Source organism: Phascolarctos cinereus, unplaced genomic scaffold, assembly GCF_003287225.1.
Source record: "Phascolarctos cinereus isolate Bilbo 61053 unplaced genomic scaffold, phaCin_HiC Scaffold_3;HRSCAF=262, whole genome shotgun sequence".
Classification (NCBI taxonomy): domain Eukaryota; kingdom Metazoa; phylum Chordata; class Mammalia; order Diprotodontia; family Phascolarctidae; genus Phascolarctos; species Phascolarctos cinereus.
In genome coordinates, this window is record NW_027555736.1 from 176,846,676 (window position 1) to 176,872,363 (window position 25,688).

The following is a 25,688-nucleotide window of genomic DNA, read 5'->3' on the forward strand; positions in this document are numbered from 1 at the left end:
GACTATATAAACACAATAACAAAGTACTCTTCATACAACTAAGGATAGAGCTAAACAATTAAAGAAATATCCATTGTTCATGTATAGGCTGAGCCAGTATAATAAAAATGACAATTCTACCTGTGTTAATTTAATTATTCAATGGCATATCAATCAAACTACCAAAAATTATTTTATAAAAGTAGAAGAATAATAACAAAACTCATCTGGAAAAAAAAGGTGAAGAATACCAAGGGACTCAATAAAAATGTGAAGGAAGGTGGCCCAACAGTACCAGATTTTAAGTTATATTACAAAGTAGTAATCACGAAAATATTCTGGTACTGGCTAAGAAATAGAGTATTGGATCAGTGGATCAGTAGTAAACGACTATAGTAATCTAGTACTGGATAAACCCAAAGATTCAAGGTAAGAACTCACCACTTAACAAAACTTTTTGGGAAAACTGAAAAGAAGTTTGTAAGAAACTAGGTGCAGACTAACATCCACACTGTATACCAAGATAAGGTTAAAATGCATACCTAATTTAAACATAGAGATATCATAAGTGAGTTATTAGAGCATGGAAAAAATGAATTTGTCAGATCTGACAAGGGAAGAGTTTATGAAAGACAGAGAGAGAGGATCACAGGAAGTACAATGGATAAGTTTCATTACATGAAATTGAAAAGGTTTTGCACAAACAAAACTAGTGCAGCCAAAATTAGAAAGAAAACAGGAAACTGGGAGATAAATTTTATAGCAAGTTACTTTGATAAAGGCCTCATTTCTCAAATATTTAGAGAACTGAGTGAAATTTATAAAAATATGAGTCATTCCTCAATTGATAAATGGTCAAAGGATAAGAACAGGCAGTTTTCAGAAGAGAAAATCAAAGCTATCCTTAGTCACATGAAAAAAACACTCTAAATTACTACTGATTAGAAAAATGCAAATTAAAACAACTCTGAGATACTACTTTACACCTATAAGATTATCTAATATGACAGAAAAGGAAAATGATAAATGTTGTATGGGATGTGTTAAAAATAGGTATTCCACTGTTGGTAGAGTTGCAACTCGCTTAGCTATTCCGGAGAACTATTTATAGCCCAAGGGCTATAAAACTGTACAAACCCTTTGATTCAGCAATACAACTACTAGGTGTGTATCCCAAAGAGATTGAAGTAAAAACAAAAGAACCTATATGTACAGCTCTTCTGTGGTAGCAAAGAATTAAAAATTGAAGGAATGCCCATCAATAGGAAAATGATTGAACAAATTTTAGTATATGATTGTGATGAAATACTATCTTGCTATATGAAATGACAAGAAAGATGGTTTCAGAAAAACCTGGGAAGAATTATATGAACTCATATGAAGTGAGTAGAACCAGGAAAATATTGTACACAGTAACAGCAATATTGTATGATGATCTACTGTGAATGACTTAGCTATTCTGATCAAGACAATGATTCAAGACAATTCCAAATGACCCTTGATGAAAAATACTATCCACCTCCAGAGAAAGAACTCATGCATTCTGGGTGTAGACTGAAGCATACTTTTTAAACTTAATTTTTCTTGTTTTGTGTGTGCTTGTGTATATATGTGTATGTATGTTTTTGAGTTTTCTTTTGCAACATGGCTAATACGGAAATGTTTTGCATGACTTCACATGTATGATCCATATATTGCTTGCTTTCTCAAGAGATGAGGAAGGGTTTGGAACTCAAAATTCTAAAACATGAATGTTAAATTTTTTTATGTGTAATTGGAAAATATTTAATGAAATAAAAATATATTTTAAAAATAATGTGATGTTGATAAAATCACTATATTTGTGGCTTTTCTCCCACAATCTTTATTCTGTTTATTTCTTCTAAAAATATTGTGCCAGATTGTATTATGTATATATTCCCACATGCAAAACTGCTTACTTATAAATTGTTCATTTTAAAGTTGAAAGCAAAAGGAAAAGGTCACCACAAAACATATAATTAAACTTCAAAGCTACTTAAAATTGCTCACAAATGTAAGAAGAGAATTTTAAGCAACACACTTGAAAAACTTGTGGCATCAATTTTTTAAACTGGCTCCCCACAAAAATGTTTAAATGAGGTGAGGCAGAATTAAAAAAACAACAACATCTAATTGGTTGCTTATGGAAAATTAAGACATCTGACTAAAAATTGCTATTACAACAATTCCTTAGGCACATTTTCCTCCTTGGATGGGAAGGCCAATAATAAGGGAAATTTAACACATTCATTACTATATCATCATCATCATCATCACCACCATCATCATCATCATCATCATTATTACTTCCAATTCTCCATTAGCCATGTAAATGGAGGGAAACAAATAATATAATAGTGATCTCTCAAAATCATCTCCATTTGGCTTTAGAATGCAATTAGAGATATACACCTATAAATATGGTTATACATTTAAAAAAAAGGCCTTGACCCTTTCCTAGTTTAACTCTAAGGAAAGTAATGACCTTAGATCACTGTAGTGTATACTGCAGAATATCTCAATCTGAATAATTAAGAGTTAATTTTCTAAATAATTACCCAAGAAGTAAAGTCAAGCTGTTTTGTTTTTTTTGTTTTGTTTTGTTTTACTCGAAAACCAATTGTCCCTTCTGGGCAAACCACTCATGGTTTCTTATTTCCATTTTTTGAGGAAAGAATAATCCACACCAATGCAACAGATTAAATGCAGTACTTAATTAAAACAAAGCAGAGTGAAAATATGAAAAACTTAGGTAAAGGCTAATGATTTCACATTCAGCAACACTAAGATTATTAGGATTCTACTAGAGTACCAAACTGCTAGACTACAATGTTGGCATACCAAGCTTTAAGTAAATCTAATAAAGAAAAATTCAGATTTGCAAAACAGATAATTTAAATTGCAAAGAGGTCACTAGAGAGAGATAAGGCTGTGATCTGTTGCTTGAGAGAGGTGTGAAAAATGTCACTAGCCTTTTTTTGACTTTTTCAGACAGCCCAGTCCATGTGATTTGCAAAGAACAGAAGAGCATGATGGTGACAGAGATGGGGAGAGCAAAAGTTGAGAGCAGTTTTCTCACCACAGTTTCACTTAGTTTCTTTTCCATTTGAGAAAATATATCCTGAGAAATATTTGCCTCCAACAGAGATATAAGAATTAAGAACTAAAGTAAATTTCTTATCATAGGTCAGATGAGATATGAATTGAGGGAATCAGAGGAGACAATAAAGGAGGAAATAGTTTAAAGAGCTAACATGATCTTTGCCTGTGCATTCACTGACTTTTGTTGCAGCCTGATTGAGGGAAAAGAGTTCATAGCCCTTGACTAAAAGATCTAGCTGAAAAAGATACATCCTTAGCCTGCTTGGGGAGAAGCTTATCAACCACAGCATCCTAGTGAATGGTCTGTAAAGCATTAGGAAGCCCTGCAGATAGCTGAATAGCTGAGAAACTGGAGTGGGGAAACTTCATGTAATGGGAAGACACACAGATGTGATACCTGATAGGGAGTAGGCCTAGCAGGACAGCACAAAGACATCACTAGAGGACAACACTAGCTCTATAGCTCTATGAATTGCCCCTCCACTCCTCTGCCTTGACAGATGTTCTTTGTGTGTATACCTCTCAATACAAGTACACTGAGACACACTTTTCCTATGAGTATGCCTTACTACAAACCTATTCATGTTTACTCTTTACAGAGCATGCGTGTATTAATGGTAGAGTGAGCCCTAGATTTATGAAAGGAATGTTCTGTTGTTAATTTTATTACTATACTATTTCATTAAAGGCTTTGCTTTGGACAATTTGTCTTGTAGCTGACTAATATAAGAAAATACATAAGATTTGAGAAGAATTCTGACTTCCAAACTACTTTGAATCTAGGGAGGCTTTCTAAGGGCTCATAGACAGAGATGGGGGTTCTGGGGACTGCAAGAAGTTGACTGCTCTCTTTACCAAGACATTTCACATGACAGTCTTTAAATAGCAAAGGTCTTTCAACCACTTAAAGTATAATTCAAGTTATACATTTTGATGTTTATGGGAGGTGGAAGATTATCAGCCTGGGATTTTATAGAGGAGAAATCTGCATCAAGTGGGAAGTTGGGGCAAGAGACCTCAGAGGTTCCTTCCAACTCCAAGATTCCATCCAATTTAATTCAATTGAATGAGCATTCATTTAATGCCTATTATGAATCAGCCACTACATACATAAAAAACAAAACAAAATAGTCCCTATCCTTAAAGAACTTACATTCTATTATGGAAAAAAAATGCTCAAAGATAGGTAAGTACAAAATGTATATAAAATACATACTAAGCAATTTGAGGGTCAAATCTAGCCAAAAACTTGGGGACTCAGAAATGGACTTTAGGAGGTAGCATTTAAACTAAGTTTTAAGGGAGCTAGAGGTTCCCAGAGATGGAGGTGAAGAGGGAGAATATTCAAGGTATAGGCTAGAGCCTGAGAGTAAGTATGGGAGGTACATTGTCATGCACGGGGAACAGCAAGTAGGCCAGTTTGACTGGATTGTAAGATGCAAGAGGATCAGTAATATGCAATCAGTCTCAAAAGAGAGGATAGAGCCAGATTATGAGGAGCTTTAAATTTTCAAATAGAGAAATTTATCTTTTACCCTAGAGATAACAGGAAGCCACTAAAGCTTTTTGAACAAAGGAGTGACACAATCAGACCTGTGCTTTAGGAACAGCAGCTAATAATGATTACAGAATTTTCAGAAACCCACCTGTTACTTAAATTGAGGTATATTGTAGTTATATATGTATTTTATTTGAAGAGAATAGAAGTTATACATGTATTTCTTTGTCACAAAAGTATTATTGCTAGCTAATATTGCAACTGAAACATCTAAATTATTCAACAACTTGACAGGAGACAAAAATCAGAACATGCCATTTCCTCTAGTCATTCTGAAACCTAACTTTAAATAGGAGTCAAGTATGTGAATCCTTCTGTAAATTTGCCCCTTAGAGTTCAATCCTATTTACAGCTTCACTAGAATAATGGCAGATTCTTACCACAGAAGTGACCCTGAACATGTGGCTGACTGAGCACGAGGTGCTGGGGTAATGATGGAGGAGATTCAGCTATTTTATGTAGGTAACAGAGGCAAGTGACTGCTGCTACACAGTGGCAAATGACTTGTGAAATCACTGTCACAGCAAAATGATAGCTTTAGAGTCAGGCAACTCCAAGGTTACAGAACTTTGAACAATTACATTACCTTTACTCAAGGCCACCTTAGTTTTTGGTACCTACTCTGGGTTCTGGCAAATTTAGTCATAAATAGTGTCCTTGCTTTATATTTGAGGCTAGGTTTTGGCATTTGATACCCTACCCTTAAATGAAAAGGCAAATCAACATGTAGACATTGCCATAATGAATTTGAGAATTGTTATTATGGCCTGCTTACTTAGATCTTTTTTATTGGAATGAAAGGCAGAGTAGTGTGGTAGATAGAGCCCTGGATTCCAAGTCAGAAGATGAGTTTGAATGCTAGCTTTGCTTCCTACTATTTGTATGACCTTGGACAAGTCATGTAACTTTTTTGGCCTTTATTTTTCTTCTTCATAAATGCGAGAGCTGGACCAGATATGGACATCCTGCAAGGTCTTCTTCTTGAGCTCTAGATCTGTGAATACATGAACTTTATAGAAAGACAAGCATCTCTAGATACATTGTTACACTTGGTATCTGGTGACTCACATATTGTGAGAGCAACATATCCTTCTCAGGCTAATTAGCAAAGACTATGGTATGGTGCAAAAAGAATTGAATCTGAAGTCAGAGGACTTGAGTTCATATCCCTGCTACCTGTGTGACCTTGAGGAAATCATATAATCTCTCAAGGCCTCAGTTTCTTCATTTGTATAATAAGAGGATTGGCTCTCTAAGGTCCTTTCCAGCTCTTATTCCAGGTCTTATTCCACCTCTGATTAGTCTTCTTACTCTTTGCTCACCAAAGTGCCTCCCTCCCCCCATGCACTTGGATCCAGTAATGTTGGCTTCTTTGCTGTTCCTTCCATAAGACACTACAACTCTCAGCTCTGGATATTCTTATTGCCTTATCCCCCTTTCTGGAATTCTATCTCTCCTCATGTCTATCTCCTGGCCTGCCTGGCTTCCTTCAAGTCTCACATAAAATCCCATCTTACAATAAGTCTTATCCAGGCTCCTTTAATGCTAGTACCTTCCTTCTGTTGATTATTTCCCATTTATCCTATATGTAGCTTTTTTGTACATAATTGTTAGAATTTTATCTCCTTGTTAGACCATGAGTTTCTTGAGAGCAGACACTTTTTTTTTGCCTTCTTTGGATTCCTAGTGCTTAGCACATAGTAAGTGCTTAATAAATGCTTGACTGACAGACCACAAAGTCCCATTATTCACCTTTTCCATTTAAATTATCAATTTTCTTTGGATTAAAAAACTAAAACACCTATTTAAGCAAATAGCGGGGGGCAGAGCCAAGATGGCAGAGTGAAAGCAGTATCTTGCTTGAGCTGTCCCCCAAGCCCCTCCAAATACCTATTAAAAAAAAGGCCCTAAACAAATTCTAAAGCAGCAGAACCCACAAAAAGACAGAGAGAAGCAAATTTCCAGACCAAGACACCTGGATGGTTGATCAGAAAGGTATATCACGCCAGGCTGTGAGAGGAGTACAGTTTGGCATGGGCACGCAGGCCACAGCAAACCTGGAGCAGGCCTCAGAGGACTGAATCACGGGCAGCTGTGGTGGTTTCCAGACTTCTCAACCCACGAATGCCAAAGACAACTTAGAAGGTCAGTGGGAAAAGTCTGTTTCTGCAGTGCTGAGAAAGAAGCACGGGGTCTCAGCACTATTCCCTGAGTGCGGCCTGGGGCGGGAGCTGCCTCCTGAGCTTCCAGCCCACAGACTGAGGGGGAATCCAGTGGTTGATCAGATGGGGATTGCAGGGATCTCTTTGCCAGTGCTGAGGCAGGATTCTCTTGCTTTGCTCGTTCTTGGATCTGGGTGGCAATCCTGGGGCGAGGAGGAGCACTGGCATGGTGGAGCTTGTAGTGGCTGTGAAGAGTAAACCCTCCCCACAGTTCCAGGACAGAAAGGAGTGCTTGTGGTCACTAATAGAACGGAACACAGGCCAGGAAAGGAGTAAACACCTCGCCCCTTATCATACCACCTTGGAAGAACTGAAAATTTACAGGTCCCTAAGCAAATAGTCTATTGAGAAAAGTCATTACAGGATGTGTAAATGCCAATATTAAGTACATATATCTACACTGGTTGACTAAATTTATGGACACAAGAGGTATGAATAGATGCCTCTGGAATCTGGCCTACTCCTCTCCAAGAAAGACAGTGGTTTTTGGCTTGAGAGGAGCAGTAGGGCTATAGCTGTGCGCTTTATTCTTCTTTCACCTATTTCCAAGAGAGGTAGGGAACATGAATTATATCTATCTTCTCCATTCCAAATATTGCTGACATAGCGGACAATTTTAAAGGGTTGAAAATTTGTAGTTTGATCTTAAGGGAATGTGTAGCCCCAGGTTTATATACACTGTATCTTTGTCCTCCCCATCAAATGTTGGTTATGCAAAAGACAATCACAAAAGTAAACAGAAATTGTGGGAGTTATCTAGATGAGAATATACTAGAAAATACACAAGAATGAATGAACTCTCCAGTTTGGAACAAGATATCGCCCATCCAACCAAGTAAGAGACCCCAATCTCACCCAAGGGGAAAGTCTCTCTAAAGTTTCTAGGGAAGTAAGCCAGGAATCAGGGACATGTTGAGATGCCAGCTTCCCTTATATATCCGCAATTTCCAAAGTCTCTCCCTAGGTCTCTCCTGAAGATAGTCTGGAACCACATGTTTGTCTCCCATAAATCTCTGTAGCATCCCTGTCCCTTATTCAGGTCTATAGTGTTATACAAAATACCCCACATTTTGGCAGCTTTCAGTATTTTTTTATAAAAAGAATTCAAGTTCAGTTCACTATAGTTCTTTGAGGGGGTGGTATTAAATAGTTATTTAGATTAATTAGATTATTTAGATTTATTTATTTAGATTAATTAGAGATTAATGAGTACAATTTATTACATTTTCAAAATGCTTTTGACAAGATTGAAAAATAATATGCATATACAACAAATGTCATTGGACTGGGACATTCATCATGGCTACAGAACTCTTAAGGATGGAATGAAGGGTAGAGATAAATAGGGACTTAGAATATAAAAATGAGTCATAATTTCTTTTTAGGTAAATTATTGGCAAAAGATAGTACAGAAGAAAAATCTCAAAGTCAGAAAATTATGCTTTTTGGGAGCAAACAAAAATCTAATGCAAGGGGAACAAACTGTAGATATCTTGGGAAGTTATGTTCAGAAAAATGGCAGATATGGGATAATGTGGACCATTCAATACCTCTCTCTTGTTAACTTAGTCAGCTCCCATGGCTTCAATTATCATTTCTATGTAGGCAACATCAAAATTATATCTAGTCCTAAACTCTCTCTTGAGCTCTAATCTTGCACCATTGGGCATCTGCACCTGAATGTTCTGCATTTCAAACTCAATATGTTAAAACAAAACTTATCATCTATCCCCTTTATCCCACTCCTCCTCTGAACTTCCCTCCTTATGGTGGGAGAACCAAGACTTTTCTACTCACCCAAATGTTCAAAATCTTGGAGTGATCCTCAACTTTATACTCTTTTACCACCACTCCCTATATTCTGTAAGTTATCAAGTCTTCTTGATACCTTTGTACCATATCTCTCATGTACCCCCCGCCCTCATGCTTTGTATCAGTCCATTCCACCATTTCCACTATTCTATCACCTACCTAGTCCATATTTCTCCATCTTCACAGCCTGAGAGATTTTCACCAATGTTTTTGATAAAATATAGGTAATCTATATCTACAGAATTTTCCTGATCTACAATATCACTTTAATACCCTTGTAAAAAAAATTAAATAAGATTAGTCTGGTATGACCTACTTTTGGTGAAGTTGTATTGTCTCTTTTTAATCACACATAGCAGATAGCTCTCTCTCTATTCCTCTTTTTTTCCCCATGCTGGCTCAAAGATTCTCCAGGTACAATCACTTTTCATCCTTGTATTCGTATTAAGCAGCGGAGACACACTTGTAGACCACCAGAGGTCCTTTGAGAATCACTGATCTGTTGTATACTTTGAATTGACGTAATTCCTTATTCCTTTGCTGATAGTCCCTTACTCTAAAAGAAAGACCACTAACTAGCCGCTTTCTAAAATTAAATCTCCTTTGTTATGTGTCCCACAATATTTAATAAATCTCTATTAAAAATACAATTGCCAGTGATGTATATATTCACTTTTAAATAGCTTGCTAAATTATTGGTTGTATTTCTGTGAATTTCCACATTCTAACAAAAAAGACATTCAGTAAAGCACACAGAGGCAAAGCTGCACAAACACAAATAAAGAAAATCTTTTTTCTGGGGGGAGAGGGGAATGTGGGAAAGAGGAACATCAATTACATTTTAAGTCTCAACCAAATTAAATCTTCCTTCTTTTCCAGAATCTTAAGATATATATTTTTTTTATAAAAAAAATTAGAGACAGCAATATAAAAATTAACTAGTGAATTAGCATGGGCTCAGTTCTGCTATTCAGTACCTGGCATTCAGGTGGCAGAGAGCAATCCTATTCTATTAGGTAGCTCTCTCTGATTTCAAATGTATCTAAAATTAACCTGCCTTCCTTTGAGCTTCATGACTAATCAATCTGGAGGGGCTGCTGTTAACATGCCTCCAGCTTCATTTAAGTAATTATGACAACATCAATAAGAAGTATTTAAGGTAACTGTGGTAAATGTCGATGACAAACCCCCTTGATTCCCACTCTTCATTAATTGGGATTATTTGGCTACTTGCCTGCATAGTCTCAGAAATGTACATGCTAGATGATAACCCTTGAAGTGAGATTCTCTGGGAGCCATCATGGCATTAATTCTTAAAATATGTACCTACATTAAATAGTTCCCCCCTTCCCCAGACTCAATACCATTCCTAGCACTTTTTTTTTTGTACTTTGATGGATCTGTGACCTCTTCAATGTGGGTCTTCCTTATAGGGGTGCAGTTTTCAACTCCTTCATATTCTGTTTGATACCTGTAAACCCTTCAAAGGAGCTACACACAATATGCTAGGAATCTTCCTAAGTTTTAATAAGCTTAAAGCTGCACTAAGATTTTTGGGATGCCCTGTATATTGACATTGACTGGGTACCAATACAGCTCAGGAGTTATACCATTAATCTCACCACAATCCAGTCCACATCTTTTTTTCTGCCAATCCTTTCTCTGAAAACATATATTTATGCCAATTTTCCTTTGTAGTTCTTTTTTTTTAGTAATATACTGCAGATAACTCACACCCATTATACCTTTTTATTTTTTTAATTTTTATCATTTTTATTTATTTTAGGCAATTGGGGTTAAGTGACTTGCCCAGGGTCACACAGCTAGTAAATGTCAAGTGTTTGGTCTCAGGTCACATTTGAACTCAGGTCCTCCTGACTTCAGGGCAGGTGCTCTATCCACTGCGCCACCTAGCTGCCCCCCCCATTAGACCTTTTTATTATCATTTAAGTGACTTGCAAATGAAATTCTTTGGTATTCTGTGCATCATAGCCACAGAAAATCACCAGAAGATTATTGGGCCTGAATTTCAGTAAGAAAACTGACATCACTAAAAGCATTGCACATTCTATGGCCAAGGCAATATAACCTGCTTTCCTGCTATTCAAATCTGAGTCCAGGCCATTTTTCCTCTGTGATGACTGCTGAAGATAACATGAACTAATAGACCAAGTTTATAATCCTTCTCAGCCTCTGCAGCTATCTTCATGATGGTCTTTTTATAAATGTTCCTCATGAACCCTGAAATTTAAGATAATCAAATGTCCCAGAAAAATGATGGGTTTTGTTGCTTTTATATAAATTAACTTTGTTAGTTCCTTTATTTGCTTCTCCAGGGATGAACTAGAGCCATCTTCCCATTTGGCTGCAACTTCCTTTAATACTGTAATTTCTGTAATACTGTAATACTTTAATACTATAATTTCATTTATAGAAAGAATATCAATATTTATATCATTTAGTTCAACCAGTTTTATGGTCACTAAGTGGTCAATGGACCAGGATTTCATATTTAGACTACCAATGGTTACTATGATATTTTATAGATACTCTAAAACTTTCTGATTCTTAGAACTCTCTGTCTCTTTTTCTGCCACAATCCTACCATCAGTTTTGAAGGGGAGAGGGAAGGGGAACCACATAGAACTAAAGCTTGATTACTTTTTTTTTTGTTTTGTGGGTAGCCATGGCCATAGAATACATCATCTAGTGGCCAGCCTACAAGTGATGGGCTTCTCCATACTTAGCTAGGTTGGTCCTCAGAAAACAGAGACAGTCTATTATTAGAGGCTTATCTGACATAGTAGAATCTGTCAAGAGTTTATGCTACACTGGTATGGCCGTCAAGAATTCAGTCACTTTTATAGCTTCGTGAGGCATCAGAGGAGGATGTTATGGATAGCGTTTCTAACATTACTCAACAATAATTCCATACATAGCTGTAAAATGTTTTATATTGCTACAAAAAGCTTGCTCTTACATAACTTTGATGATCAAAATAAACCACTGAGTGCAAGTATCACTGCCCCTTACAGATGTGGTAACTGAGGTACAGCTACATGTACACAAGGGACGTGCAGCTAATAAGTACAGCAACCAGGAATGGAGTCTCCTAGATCAGTATTCTTTCTTTTCTTTCTACTATACTTTCTTTTCTTGGAGTATGTAGGAAAAAATAGAGAAAGAGGGTAGTAGAAAATGAAACAAACTACCCTGAATGTTCTCTCATTCTCTTATACCAGGTAATAAATGACTTAAATGTAAGTCAACTTCACCACCAGCATCAGGTTACCTCTTTACTTAAATGAAGTTCTATGGATTTTGGAATTCCTGAGTTTGAACATTAAAACAGTACATTGGTATAATGGGCTTCAGGTAATCTTTTATATTTTGTTGCTATCTCCTGTTTTTCTATCACCTTTATTTCTAAATAAATTCTTCCTTCTCCAACTCAGAGAGCCATCTCTTGTAGAAAGAATAAAAAAGAAAGAGAAAAGAATAAAAGTAACTACAAAAAGCTAACAAGCATATTAACTGATAGCATATGCAATATTCCATACCACTCCAATACATGGAGTTTCTTTTTTTTCTTTTATTTCAAGTTTTCTCATCATAATCATGCAGTTTTCCATTTCCTCTTTTTGTTGTCCTTTCCACTTTCATTTTTGTAGTCATTGTGGATATTGTTTTCCTGGTTCTGCTTACTTCATTTTGCATCAGTTCCCATAAGTCTTTCCATGCTTTTCTGTATGGTTAATAGTATTTCCTAAGGTGGCATAAAATTCCATCATATTCATATACCACAGCTTGTTTAGCTATTTCTCAGTTGATGGGCATCAGTTCTTTGATACACACAAAAAAAGTACTGCTATAAATATTTTTCTTAATATAGTGTCCTTTTTCTTTCTTTGACATTCTTAAGATATCTAACTAGCAGCAGGATCTCTTGACCAAAGGGTATGGATATTCTAGCCACTTCCTTACCATAATTAAAAACTTATTTCCAAAATGAGTGAACCAATTTAAAGTTCCACCAACAATGTATTAGCATGGCTATCTTTTCACAATGCCTCCAACAATGATTGTTCTCACATTTGGTCATTTTTGTCAATTTGTTAAGTATGAGGTACAATCTCAGATTTGCTTTGATTTTTCTCTTTTTATTAATGATTTGGAGCAATCTTTCATATGGTTGGTAACATGCTTGTAATTCTTATTTTGAGAATTCTTTTTTTTAATCATTTGATCACAACCATTAGGGAATGGCTTTTAGCCTTATCTATTTGTATTAGTTCCTGAAACTCAAGTCATTTGTTATTAAAATTGTGTTGAAGATAAAATTAACTGGTATACCCATCTATCTATAGAATTTTAATCATAAATCTATAATTTTACAAATTATAAATATAGAATTTTAATTAAAATCAACAATTTTACAAATTGTAGATATGTGATTTGGTGATTTGTTTGCTATTCCTTGAAAATTTCCTCAGAAGTGCTAATCTCTTGTATGAGGCACTCTCACCAACTAGTCTTCCCTAAAATAATTTTATATTTACCTTTTATACTTTGTATTTACTTATATTTTTCCCAAGCTCTTTAAGGGAAGGGATTGTTGCTTTTTTTATTTATATCCCTAGAGCAAGGATTTTTTATCTTTGTTGTGTCATGAATCTCTTTGGCAGTCAGATAAAATCTGTGAACTCAGATATTTTAAATACATGAAAGAAAATACACAGAACTACAAAGGACAACACTTATACTGAGACAATTAACAAATTATTTTTTAGATATAAGTTCACAGACTTCAAATTGAGAGTTTGTGCCTCTAATCCTAGGGCAATATCTGATCCATAGTGGTGCTTAATAAATTCTTGTCGATTAGTTTATTGGTTCAGTATTGTTCACCTATAAGTTTTTCTTCATACCCCACATCTAATCAACCACTAGAATTTTGCCACTTATGCTTTCATACCATCTTTCTCCTGTCACCACATCCTCTACTCACATAAGTATAACCTTAGTTTAGGCCCCCTACCTCTCCCCTGTATTATTGCAACAGCCTCTTAATTGGTCTTTGTGCTTCAATTTTCTCAGCATTCTAGTCCATCTTTCACATTACTACCAAAATAATTTTCCTTAAGCATAGATTTGACAATGTGACTCCCTTATTCAACTATTTTCAATGCCTTCTTATTACCACTAGGATAAAAAATAAACCCTTTTATTTGGATTTTAAAGCACTTTATCATCTGGCCTCAATGTATCTTTCCAATCTCCTGGGGTATTATTCCTATTTCTACACTGTACAATCTAGCCAAATTGGCTTCTCTGTTCCCCACACATAACACTCCATTTCCGGGCTCCCTGCCTTTGTACTGACTGTCCCAAATGCTCAGAATGGACTTCCTCCTTATGTCTGTCTCATAGAGTCTCTCTCTTCCTTTCAGATGCAGGTTAGGAACCTTGTTATATATGAAGACTTTTCTGAACTAACTAACCTGCTAATTAGTCCTCTTCCAAATTACCTTGTATTTAACTACTACATATGTATGTATGTATGTATGTATGTGTATGTATGTATATGTATGTATATATGTATACATGTATATACATATTTGTATTCATTAACATTATATTTATACTGTATATATTTATATACGTACCTGTCTCCTCCATTTGAATATAAGCTCACTGAGAGTAGGCATTGCTCCTTTTTCTGCCTTTGTATCCATAACATCCAGTACAGTGCCTAGCACATAGTAGCCACTTAATAAATATGTATTGACAGGTTATCATTTACTTCTGTTATAGTCTTTCCCTAAACCACTACATTTGATCTGTCTTCATGTTATTATTTTTATTACCACTTTAATCCTCTCCATGCACATTTCTGTTTTAGTTTGTAAAACATAAATACAGGAAAATAGCTGGAAGGAACCTTAGGAGTGATTAACTTTGAATTATTGAGTTCTTATATGAAGAATAGAAGAATCTTGGAAAAATCTCTTCAGATTAAAGATTTCCTTGTGTGACTTTGATGGGCATTTTTCTATTTGATTTAGATGGTTGATAGTTGTAGGAAGACCTTAATACATGGGTTTGTTGGGATTATTTTTGGTTAATTGGACAGAGGAGTTTTGTTTAGTCAAATTATCACTGAATTAAAATTTTTCAAATTCTAAGAACATTTTAATTTATTTAAATTATAAAGTATAACTGATTTTATAAAATATAAATAAATACATAACTTGACCATCTTCTATTTCTACATCTAGAATTTGTTTCCATTATAATGCTTTTCATAAACAGCTTAAGTTGATTTTTCTGATTATTACTGTTGTGTTTTTTTTAATAAAGGAAAAATAAGGGAGAATAAAAACAAGGGATTACTATAATAATAAAATTCTTCTCTATGTGAAGAAACAAACAACTAACCAAAGATTTAACAATAGCTGAGTGCTCATATGCATGCATAATTAAAATATAAAAGATGAGACATCCACAGAAGGAAGCCATCAACATAAAGCAGATGTCAAGAATGGACACTACTGCTGAATCAACTTCAGTCACCATAATGAGGGCTCTGAGCTGACTCAGGCTGACTCATGATGGATTTCATCAACAAAAGAGCTTGGAAAGGGTTTTGAAGGAAGCTAGAGGAAGAGGTGAACAGATGGGCAGGGTAAGGTTCCCCCAGACCTGTTGAAAGTATGTATGTAAGAAGGGAAATAGTAGCATTAGAGATTTATTTGACAACTCTCAAAATGTACCTATCAAATAAATAAATTACAATCCTTATTGTGTTTGAGTTTTAATTCCATATTAGACTTGCTCCATGAGAGCAAGGCTCATATCTTGTCTCAATTTTGGATCTAACCAAGTTTCTAGTATAGTACTTTGTACACAGTAGACTCTTAAAATGTTTTCTTAATGAAAAAACAAACAATAAGATATATTTTATTGGTGTACAGGGATAGAGTTGGGATGTACTAAAGGACCACTAGAGGAGGTTGATGAACCTGATTATTTTTGGGGGGAAAACACATTTCTCCCAAGATAAAATAACCTCTGAGACCAAGGAAATATAACTTTGGGGTTTGAACTTTAACTCCCTCTCAAGATGAACAAAAATGATTTTAGTTTTACAGGAGCCTCCACCATCTTGGAGAATTCCTATCAATACAGGGAATTCTGATAACAGCAACCACAGAGTAGTTTATTTCCCATAGGAACAAATATGATCTTTAGCAAGCTCCTGTCATCTCAAGACTTGAACACTTCTCCATTTCTGCTAAAAAATTCTTGCTGATTGACTATGTACTATATGGGAGCCTAAAAAGTTATAACAACTCAACCAACATCTTAAGAAAGTGAAACTGCTACTAACTCAAGCAGCTTTTCTTAGTGCACAAATAAATATCTTTACCTTTCAGTCAACTAATCATTTTTTGACCTCTAGTTTTATAGACAAGATAGTGGGTATGTTCCCTGGGCTCTCAAGGAAGCCAGGTTGGGAAATTCTCACAACACACCAAAGTGGTAGATGAAGACCAGGACAAATTTATGTTTGAACTAGAATTCAATGAGCATGGTGAAGTAGATAGAGTCCTGGGCTAGGAAAACCTAGTTTTGAATTGTACTACAGATCCTTTCTAGTTGTGTAACCTAGTTGCCTCTGAAATAAAGCCAGAGGACAGTCCTTGCTTTCAAGGAGCTTACAGTCTATACATGTGTATGTATGTAACGCATAATACATATACACAGATTCATTTAATGAGGATGGAATGGAGTGGAAGGAGAATTGAGGTGAGGAGACCAACCAGCAGGCTATTACAATAGTCCAAGTGTGAGATGAGGAGGATCTCCACCAGGTTGTAAGGAAGTGGCCAAAGTTACAACGTAGGAAAATAAGAGGATGAATGTGTAATTTAGTAGTGATTGATTGATTATAAGTGAATGTGGAGAGAAAATAATATGATTTATTAAGAAGTTGGAAACAGGGCAGAAGAAGGGACTTAAAGACAAACTTGAGGCTTGGCACAAGATGAAAGAAGTCTCAGAAAGTAACCCTTAGAAGAAAGATACAAGCGCCTCCCTCTGGTTACATATGAGTAGGATGCATAGTGTTGATTGAATCTTTCCTGGTTTGGGGAGTAGGGTGAAGGTAATAATAAAAATAATATCATTTGACAATTACATAGCATTTGAAAGTTTACAAAGTATTTAACATCTCATTTGACCCTCTTAAGAACCCTATAAAGTATGTACTATAGGTATTTTTAGTCCCATTTCACAGATGAAAGGACCTTTCTAATTACAAATTTCAATTATTCTAAACATGAAGATAGATGATACCTATATCTGTTAGATTACTGAACTTCTTAGGACAACTCCTCTCCCCCCAGCCCATTGGGAATAGGCCCATATTCCAGTATGAAATAAGACTGGCTGAGAAGGATAAGGTCACTATATTCCAGAGCCACGGCCTCTGCTCATTAATGTCATACTTTAGCTTCAACATGTAAATACAAACTTGCCCCTACACAGATTATAATTTTCCTCACAATGCCTTTCAATAGTGATTGACATGGCTGTGAGACTGAATAAAGAAGAGCTTTGAAAAGGCATAAAACCTTTCATTTCAGAAACCTATAAACAGTCTCTCAATTACTCAACTCAACAATGGTCAGAAAAGGGTTAAAACACACTGAAAAATATTTCTCCAGGGAAAAGACTAGCCACAAGTTAAAGCGCACATAAAATACTTACAAAACAGGAAATCTTTCCTTGGTGAGCCAAATGTCTTTTAATTAACTATCAGTTATTATCATCTGAATCATTTTTAACCAGTCTTCACAAAAGATTTCGGAGATAAGCTTAACTGTGTGGAAAAGAGACTAGGGATATGACATACCCCAGGGACAGAGCAAACACCAAACAGTTAGGCTACTGTAGTTTTAGAACATACAAGATCTGGTCATACTTATATGTTTCTGAAGCTTCTAATCAGCATATAGATATGGGCCTCAATAACTAGGATTTCTCCACTCTATACTATATTCAATAGCATTCAAATAAAAGCAAAAACATGGTTCCTGCGCTCAAGAAGCTCACATCCTAAAAGGGAGATAACATGGAATTACCTATGCTCAAACAAAAATATATAATAGAAAATTAGTTCATAGGAAAGGCACTGAAGGGGGATATGTATATATGTGTGTGTGTGTGTGTATGTGTACACAGGGGAAACAACAACCATAAAGGTATGATTTGAGCTTATATTTTGAAGGAAATTAGGAAAGCTAGGAGTTGGAGGTAAGGAGACAGATTATTCTAAGCAAGGCATGTGGAGTATCCTCTACAAGAAATGGACTATTTGGTGTGAGGAAAAGCAAACAGGCCTGTGTATCTGGATTGCAAATTTCTTGGAGGGAAGTAAAGTATCAGAAAACGGGAAAGGTAGAAAGGGGCCAGGTGGTGAAGGGCTTTAAATGCCAAAGGATTTTGCATTTGATCCTAGAGGTAATAGAGAGCTACTGGAGCTTATTGAATAGCTGCATGATATCAGATCAGTGTTTTCGGAAAATAAATTTGGAAACACTTTTGGTAGAGAGATCAATTAGAATACTATTGCAACAGTGCATGTGAGAGATGATGAGTAGTGGCTGTGTAAGTGAAAAGAAGGTGACATACAGAAGTGATGTAGTGAAGGTAAAGAAAATAAGATCTGACAAAAAATTGGATATGTAGGGTATATACAAGTAAGAAGAAGTGGATTACAGCAAGGTTGTGACCATGAGTGACTGGGAAGATGGTGGTATCCTAGTTAGTAATGGGAAAGTTGGGAAGGAGAAAAAGTTTTTGGGGAAAGATAATAAGCTATATTTTAGATATGTTGAGTTTGAGATGCCTAAGAGAAAAGAGATGGCCAAGAAAAAAAAAGAGGGCCCAGGACAGATGACTAGAACTGTACTCCTGACAAGCTGGGTTTGAATATAGTTTCAGCTATTTAATATTGAAGTGATCTTGGGAAAGTTGAATTAAATCCCTAAAGCTATTTAAGAATATAAGTTCCTCCATTAGAATGTAAGCCTAGCACAGTGATTTTGCACATAGTAAACACTTAACAAATGCTTGTTTACTGACAGAATTTTCTTTGAGCCTCAGTTTCCTCCTTAGTAAAATAAGAAGAATGGACTAAATCAAGTTCTTAACCTTTTTTTTTTGTATGAAGGATCACTTTGCCAATGTACTAAAGCTCGTGGACTCCTCAAAATGACGTTTTTAAAAGTGTAAGGCAAAACGCCTAACATTAGAAGGGAAACTAATTATATTGAAATAGTTATCAAAAATGAAAAAAAAAGTTAATGGACTCCAGGTTAAGGGTCCCTAGATTCCTACGGTCTCTTCCAACTCTAAGTTTTAGGATTACATTCTAGTTTTATAGCAAAATTCTTATTAGTCCACAGTCTAATTTCTTTAAGGTTTAGGAAGAGTGACTACTTACAGGGTCAAAGTATAACTCTTAGATCCAATATCATAGAGTAAATAGAGTTGACATCCTGAAACTAATAATAGGCTGCAATGACAGACTTAAAGCTAATGTGTTGTCCTTCCACAACCTTCCATTTATGGATTTCAAAGGTTCATAGGGATTATTACTATGGTCAGAGGCTCACATCAACATCAATTTAAGGACCTACTATGTACCAGACACTATAATGAATAAGGAGATATGAGGTCAAAAAGAGAATAGTCCTTGCCCTTATATAGCCTACAGATTATTTGAAAGAAACAGTAGGTACGCAGGTAGGGGTGAAGTGGATAAAGTGCTAAACCTGGAGTTAGGAAGACCTGCAATCAAATTCAGCCTCAGACACTTAGGAGCTATTCATTTAACCTTTGGGACTCAGTTTTCTCATCTATAAAATGGTGATCATAATAGTACCTACCTCATAGGATTGTTCAGAGAATTAAATGAGATAATATTTGTGAAGTGCTTTGTAAACCTTAGAGCACTGTAAGTCATTAAAATAGATACAGAATTAATACAAAGTAATTTTGGTGGAGGAAGGGTAAGGGAAGCATTAACAACTGGGGAAATCAGAAAAGGCCTCTGACAAGGGGTGGTACTTAGGTTGAGCCTTGAAGTAAGCTCGGGGCTAGAGGTTAAATAGAGGAAACAGAGGTGAGTGAGGATGAGGGACAATCTGTGCATGGGCACAGACAAGAGACAGGAGATGGAATGCCCAATGTAGTGTACAAGCAAGTATGTCAACTTGGCTGGAACACAGAATACGTTCAAGATGAATAATATGAAATAATACGAAATCAATCCAGACAAGAGAAAGTGAAATCAGATGATGAAGGGCTTAAAATGCTATCAGAGGAATGTGCATTTTATCCTAGAGGCTCCAGTGAAACTTCCTGAAGAGAAGAGTGACATTGTCGGACTTTGTGCTTCAGGAAGGTCAGTTCAGCAGTTGTACAGACGACGAGTTGGGCAGGGGGTAAACTGGAAGAGGGCTGGGATTCCGGTTAAAGGGTTGCTGCAATAATCCCAACAAGAGATAATAATGGTCTGAACTAGGGTGGCTGCCGTGTGAATGGACAAAAAAACGGACTAGAGAATTCATTTCCTAATATTTTCCCGGAGGTGTATGCCAGGTATTCATCTTTTCATTTCTATATACTCCTCTCTCTAAAAACCACCACAGGGGCCATATGAAATCTGTTCTCCGTCCTGAAGTAACAAACATTTACAAGGTTCCCTATCTCCCTTCCTCTGCATTTTACCACTCAGCTCAGTTCATACCAATTCCTACAAGTATAAATAGTCTTCTTTAACTTACTTTGGGCTCAGTTTTATTTCCAACTCTTGCTCAGTAGCTTCAGAAAAATATCTGAATCCTGCCTTCCATCTCTCCACACATCTTCTTTCTTCTATGTGTGAGCTAAAGGCAACTTTAATTATGGCAGGTGAGCATGAGAGTAATCCTAGAGAAAGAGCCGTATAATGAAAACGAAAAGTATTATTTGGAAAGGAAATTAGGCTTAAGAGCAACAGCCACCAAGAGCATAACACTTGAGACTCTGAGGGCGGCCTGCGCGTTTCCCGTGGGTCCCAAGGACCGGAGCATTAGCAGCACCCACTCGTACTCCCCAGACTGGTCCCAGCCTAATCCAAGACGCGGCAGTCATCATCCGCGCCTGCGCAGCAGGTCAGTGGACCGGGCCCCCTCGAGAACGGCGCGGGGGCGGGGCCGGGCACTGCCTCCGGGCCATCACCATGGCAGGGGGCAAAAAGAGGCGTCAGCGCAGGCGCAGTAGGCGACAGAGGCGGGCGGGGGGGGGCGCTCGGCAGCTTGATCAAACCTTGAAAATCCCAAGATCCATCTTCAGACCATAAAGATGGAGAACAAGAAGCGCCTTGTTTATTCCATCATCCAGTATCTGCATGACCAGATGCAGCATGGAGGTCACTCTCCTGATGCCCAGGAGAGTTTGGAAACTTCAATCCAGTGCCTGGAGACAGCTTTTGAGGTGACTGCTAAAGACAGAAATCTAGCTGTATCACAGACTCTGGCAGAAATATTTCAAGCTTTTACAGGAAAAAAAGAGATGCCCTCCATCCATAGGAATTCTGAGCCTATCCCCCTCCCTCCTGAAGCTACGACTGAAGCTGAGAGACTCAAGACTAAAGGAAATGACCAAATGAAAACAGAAAACTTTGAAGCAGCAATCTCTTTCTATGGAAAAGCAATTGAATTAAATCCAGCTAATGCAGTGTATTTTTGCAACAGAGCTGCCGCCTACAGCAAACTTGGAAATTATGCAGGTGCCCTGGAAGACTGTAAAAGAGCCATTGGAATAGACCCTTACTACAGCAAAGCCTATGGCAGAATGGGTGTAGCACTTTCAAGTTTAAAGAAGCACAAGGAAGCTGTAGTCTACTATAAGAAGGCCTTGAAGATGGACCCAGACAATGTTACCTGCAAATCAGACCTTAAGCTAGCTGAGCAGAAAATGAAAGAAATACCCAGCCCTAAAAGAGGCACTGTAGGTTGTAACCTAGCTGGCTTGCTGAATAACTCAAGCTTCAGGAGTGTGACATCAAACCTCATGAATAATCCTCAAATAAGACAAATCATGGCAGGGGTGATGGCAGGTGGCTACCATCCTTCAGGAGCTGGCAGGGCCAGCCGTTCTCTAAATGTGGGCCCCAGCCTCATCCAGAGAGGCCAGCAGTTTGCTCAGCAGATGCAGCAACAAGATGCAGAGTTGATAGAACAGCTTAGAAGCCAGATTAAGAATTGGAACCCCAGGGCCAGCAAGAATAACCAGCAGGAATGAAAAGCGAAGGTTAGCACCATTGAGCATTGAGTCCTTTGATGTACAGACTGGAAGTCATGTGTTCTGCTATTTCTCCAGTTGGAAATTCCATGAGAAAAAAAAAAATTATTGGACCTGCATGTTAAGATGGATTCTTATTTTCCTTTTCTTTCCTTCTCCTTCTTTCCTCCATTCCCCAGACTCTATCTCTCCCTCCCCCGCCCCCCCCAAAAAAAAGAGCCAGTAAATTATAAACACAAACCAGGATCCTCCCTCTTACTAGCTCTCAGAAAGTCAGTTGCAGAAGTATAGTGGGGCCTATGGTGGTTCTCAGCCCCATTTACTAGATGTTTCAAGTTTTCTATTAAAATCTATCTTGTGTTTGTGGGCCACACACACTGGCTACCTAGGGCTTTGGGGGCTGTGTTCATCTCTTTATTTTTTCAAAGAGGAAAAAAATATTTTCTTTCATGATTAGACGTCAGTTTCTAAACACATTCTCTCAGGTTGCCTGGTGTTCACAGTGATCCTCTAGCTGAGTGTCCTGCTCTAAGAATACTCAACAGTATTTACAAGCTGAGGCATAAAGATATTGTCAGTACAGTTTGGGTTATCTTTATACATGGGAAAAAGTTCAGTTGTGGATGTATATAGAACTTTTTGTTAACCCAAGCTTTTTAGGGGGAATGGACAGTCTTATTGGGGTGCATAAGACCAGTTTCTATAACTTTCTTCAAATTGAACATTTTGATAGGAACTTGGTTTTTTCCTCAGATTCTTTTTGCCGGTGATCTCACATACATCTAGTGACATATTCATGATTTATATCTGGTGCCCACTGGTTGCTCATTCACCAGGTGGAGAGACTTGAGCTTCAAGTATCAGTCTTATCACTCATCCATTGCCTATCTCGTAGTCCCTTTGCACACAGCTGATAGCAGGCACTTGGATTTCTACTGGAGGAGTATGCACAATTTCTCCTTTACTATGCAAGAAGGGTGGGACTGTTAAGGGATAACCCAGCTACCTGCATTGGTCAGCTGCTGGACTCATGAAGGTGGCAAACAACATTTTATAGGAACTTGGCAGGGAGGGGAGGATACAGTTGCCCATGTAGCAATGGGATTATCTACCACACTCAGCATAATTTGGATACCTCACTGAAAAATACTGGAGGCCTTCACTCACCATAATCAGACAGAATTTAAGACATATATATGAGTCATGGAACTTATGATCTGGGGCAAGTTCACAATGTCTCAGTCTTGTATCAGATAACTGAAGAGAAGGCTCCATAGTTAGAAAGGGCAGATATCCCCCTGTTGCTTTCAGAGACCCTTGTGGGGAGATAAAAGAGCTTTGCTTGTTCTAGATTAGGGCTTCTTAAACTTTTTCCACTCCTTCCCCCTTTTCCCGGTTCAGCAGCATTACTTGGCATTGTATGGCCTGAGTGCAAAGTGCACATACTTTGTGTTCAGAACCAAGACTACGGTGAAGTTGCCCATGCAACATAGGCGAGTACTCCCAGAAACATCTCAGATTCATTTGCGTGTTTGATTAATTACTCTTTGGTCATTGTGGGTTCAGAAACCTTTTACTGTTGCCAAACTTTTCACCACCCCATATGCGGTTGTGACCCACAGTTTAAGAAGTGCTGAAAGGGTTGGGAGTGGAAAAAAGTTTAAGAAGCCCTTTTCTAGATGACTAGCAGGAAGGAAAATGATGATCACCTGTAATCTATCATCACCCACAAGATTTTGTAACTCTTTAGTTTTAACTGTGGTGAAGAATGTAATGTTCGGGGAATAAATATCCATTATGACCTTAAAAAACTCCCACAATCATCAAATCCTGAATCTCCATTTATGTATCTGTGTTATTCAGTGAAACCTGCTTTTTCTCAAGTACCACAATTCAAAAGAGTTTATAAAGAATAAAAACACCACAGAACTATTTCTTATTTAATTTAATGGTTTAGGCGTTCATAAAATAGCAACACAGAGAACTGGCATTTCCTATTTTAAAAGCATATTCAGTATTTGAGTAGCAGTGGATATTAGTTTTATGGGCTAACCTGGGTCCTTTATTTTCCCATCTAGAAGAAAACGTGTGTGTTTCTATTGAAAAATGTGTTTGTAATCCTAAAGAAACAACTCACAAATGAGCTGTATTCCTTATGTTCCATAGTCCATGATGGGGCTTATTTGTACTTAGCTTAGGGCTCCTGGGGTAACTTTATAGCACTCGATATTTGAGATAATAATAACAACTCACATTTATATAATTCTTTATAAGATGTACAAAGTACTTTCCTTATAACAACCCAGTGAGATAGGAAGTATTATTTTCTCCATTTTATAGGTGAGATAATAGATTTAGAGAGATTACAGTGATTTGTCATACACCTACTGAGTGAAAAACTAATACTCAAACCAGTATCCTATTTTTGGGTCCAAAGCTCTTTCCACCTTATCACATAGTCTTGATTGTTTAATTTCTACTTCCTATCTTGTTCTACACCCAGCCTATATTGCCATACCTGTCCCTTTCTCCTAATATTCCCCAGCCTTTACTTAATTTTTCAATCATGTCTGACACTTCATGACCCCTTTTGGAGATTTCTTGGCAAAGACATGGAATGGTTTGCCATTTCCTTCTCTGGCTCGTTTTATAGATTAGGAACTGAGGCAAATGGTTAAATCACTTGCCAAGGGTTACACAGATGGTGTCTGAGGCCAAATTTGAACTCATGAAGATGAGTCTTCCTGATTCCAAGCCTAGTGTTCTATCCATTGGACCACCTAGCTGCCTGGATCCCCAACCTTACCCTCTGAAAAAGTATCACTCTCTTTTCCAGGAGCATCCACTAGCATAATAAGTTTTGTACAAAGTATGGAATCAGACACAAAAATATAACCACACACACACACGTACGCACACTTTCTGCTCTTATCAACAGCAAACAAAGAGGAAGATAGAGTCACTGTCCTTCTGGGATAGTGGTTTCCTGCCAACCACCAGGAAATGTTTGGCATTTGGGGGTTCTGCCCATGAGACAACCATTTGATACCAGCAAAGAAGGTCTTATTTAACCTTTAGCCACATTCCAGAAGGAAACAGAGTTGATCCTATCTCAAGTCATTCCCCAGTGTTTTAGTCTATACTACTTAACCTTTAACTAAAGTTGCACCATACTTCATGGGAATCTCACAGATGCTTTTGAGCTTCACATTTCAGAAAGATGTGGGTTGGCTTGTTGTAAATGGACAGAAGCAGAGAGGAGTCCTACACATCTTCAGAGGTGAGAGAGGAAGGTCTGGATTTTGATCTTAACTCCATTGTTCATTTCCTAATGTGAGCTTAGACGTGCCATTCACTCTTCTAAGGCCTATTTTTTTATCCAGAAAACAAAGAACACTTAACAAGCATAAAGCCCTTAGATAAATTTGAACGTGATCAGCAGGTATTTGTGCTTGTAAATAATAATATCGAAAGCAATAACAGTCCTAAAAAGACAGGTAATGACAACCATAAAGTATGTCACAGACCTAAGACCTTCATTTTCTAATTAGAAAAGCAGTGTATGTGCCAGTCTGTAAAAACATAGTAGAACATGTACTCTTTTTTTTTTTGCCTAGTAGTTCATTAAGCAGCTAGGA

General features: G+C 37.1%; 1 protein-coding gene and 1 pseudogene across 1 annotated transcript in view; one reads left to right on the forward strand and one right to left on the reverse strand.

Annotated features, from left to right (window-relative positions):
- The window catches only part of RYR3 (ryanodine receptor 3), a 731,065-nt gene that overhangs the window by 577,210 nt on the left and 128,167 nt on the right, over nucleotides 1-25,688 (reverse strand). The gene's annotated exons all lie outside the window — the stretch shown is intronic.
- Nucleotides 21,109-23,966, forward strand: LOC110214996 (small glutamine-rich tetratricopeptide repeat-containing protein alpha pseudogene; annotated as a pseudogene).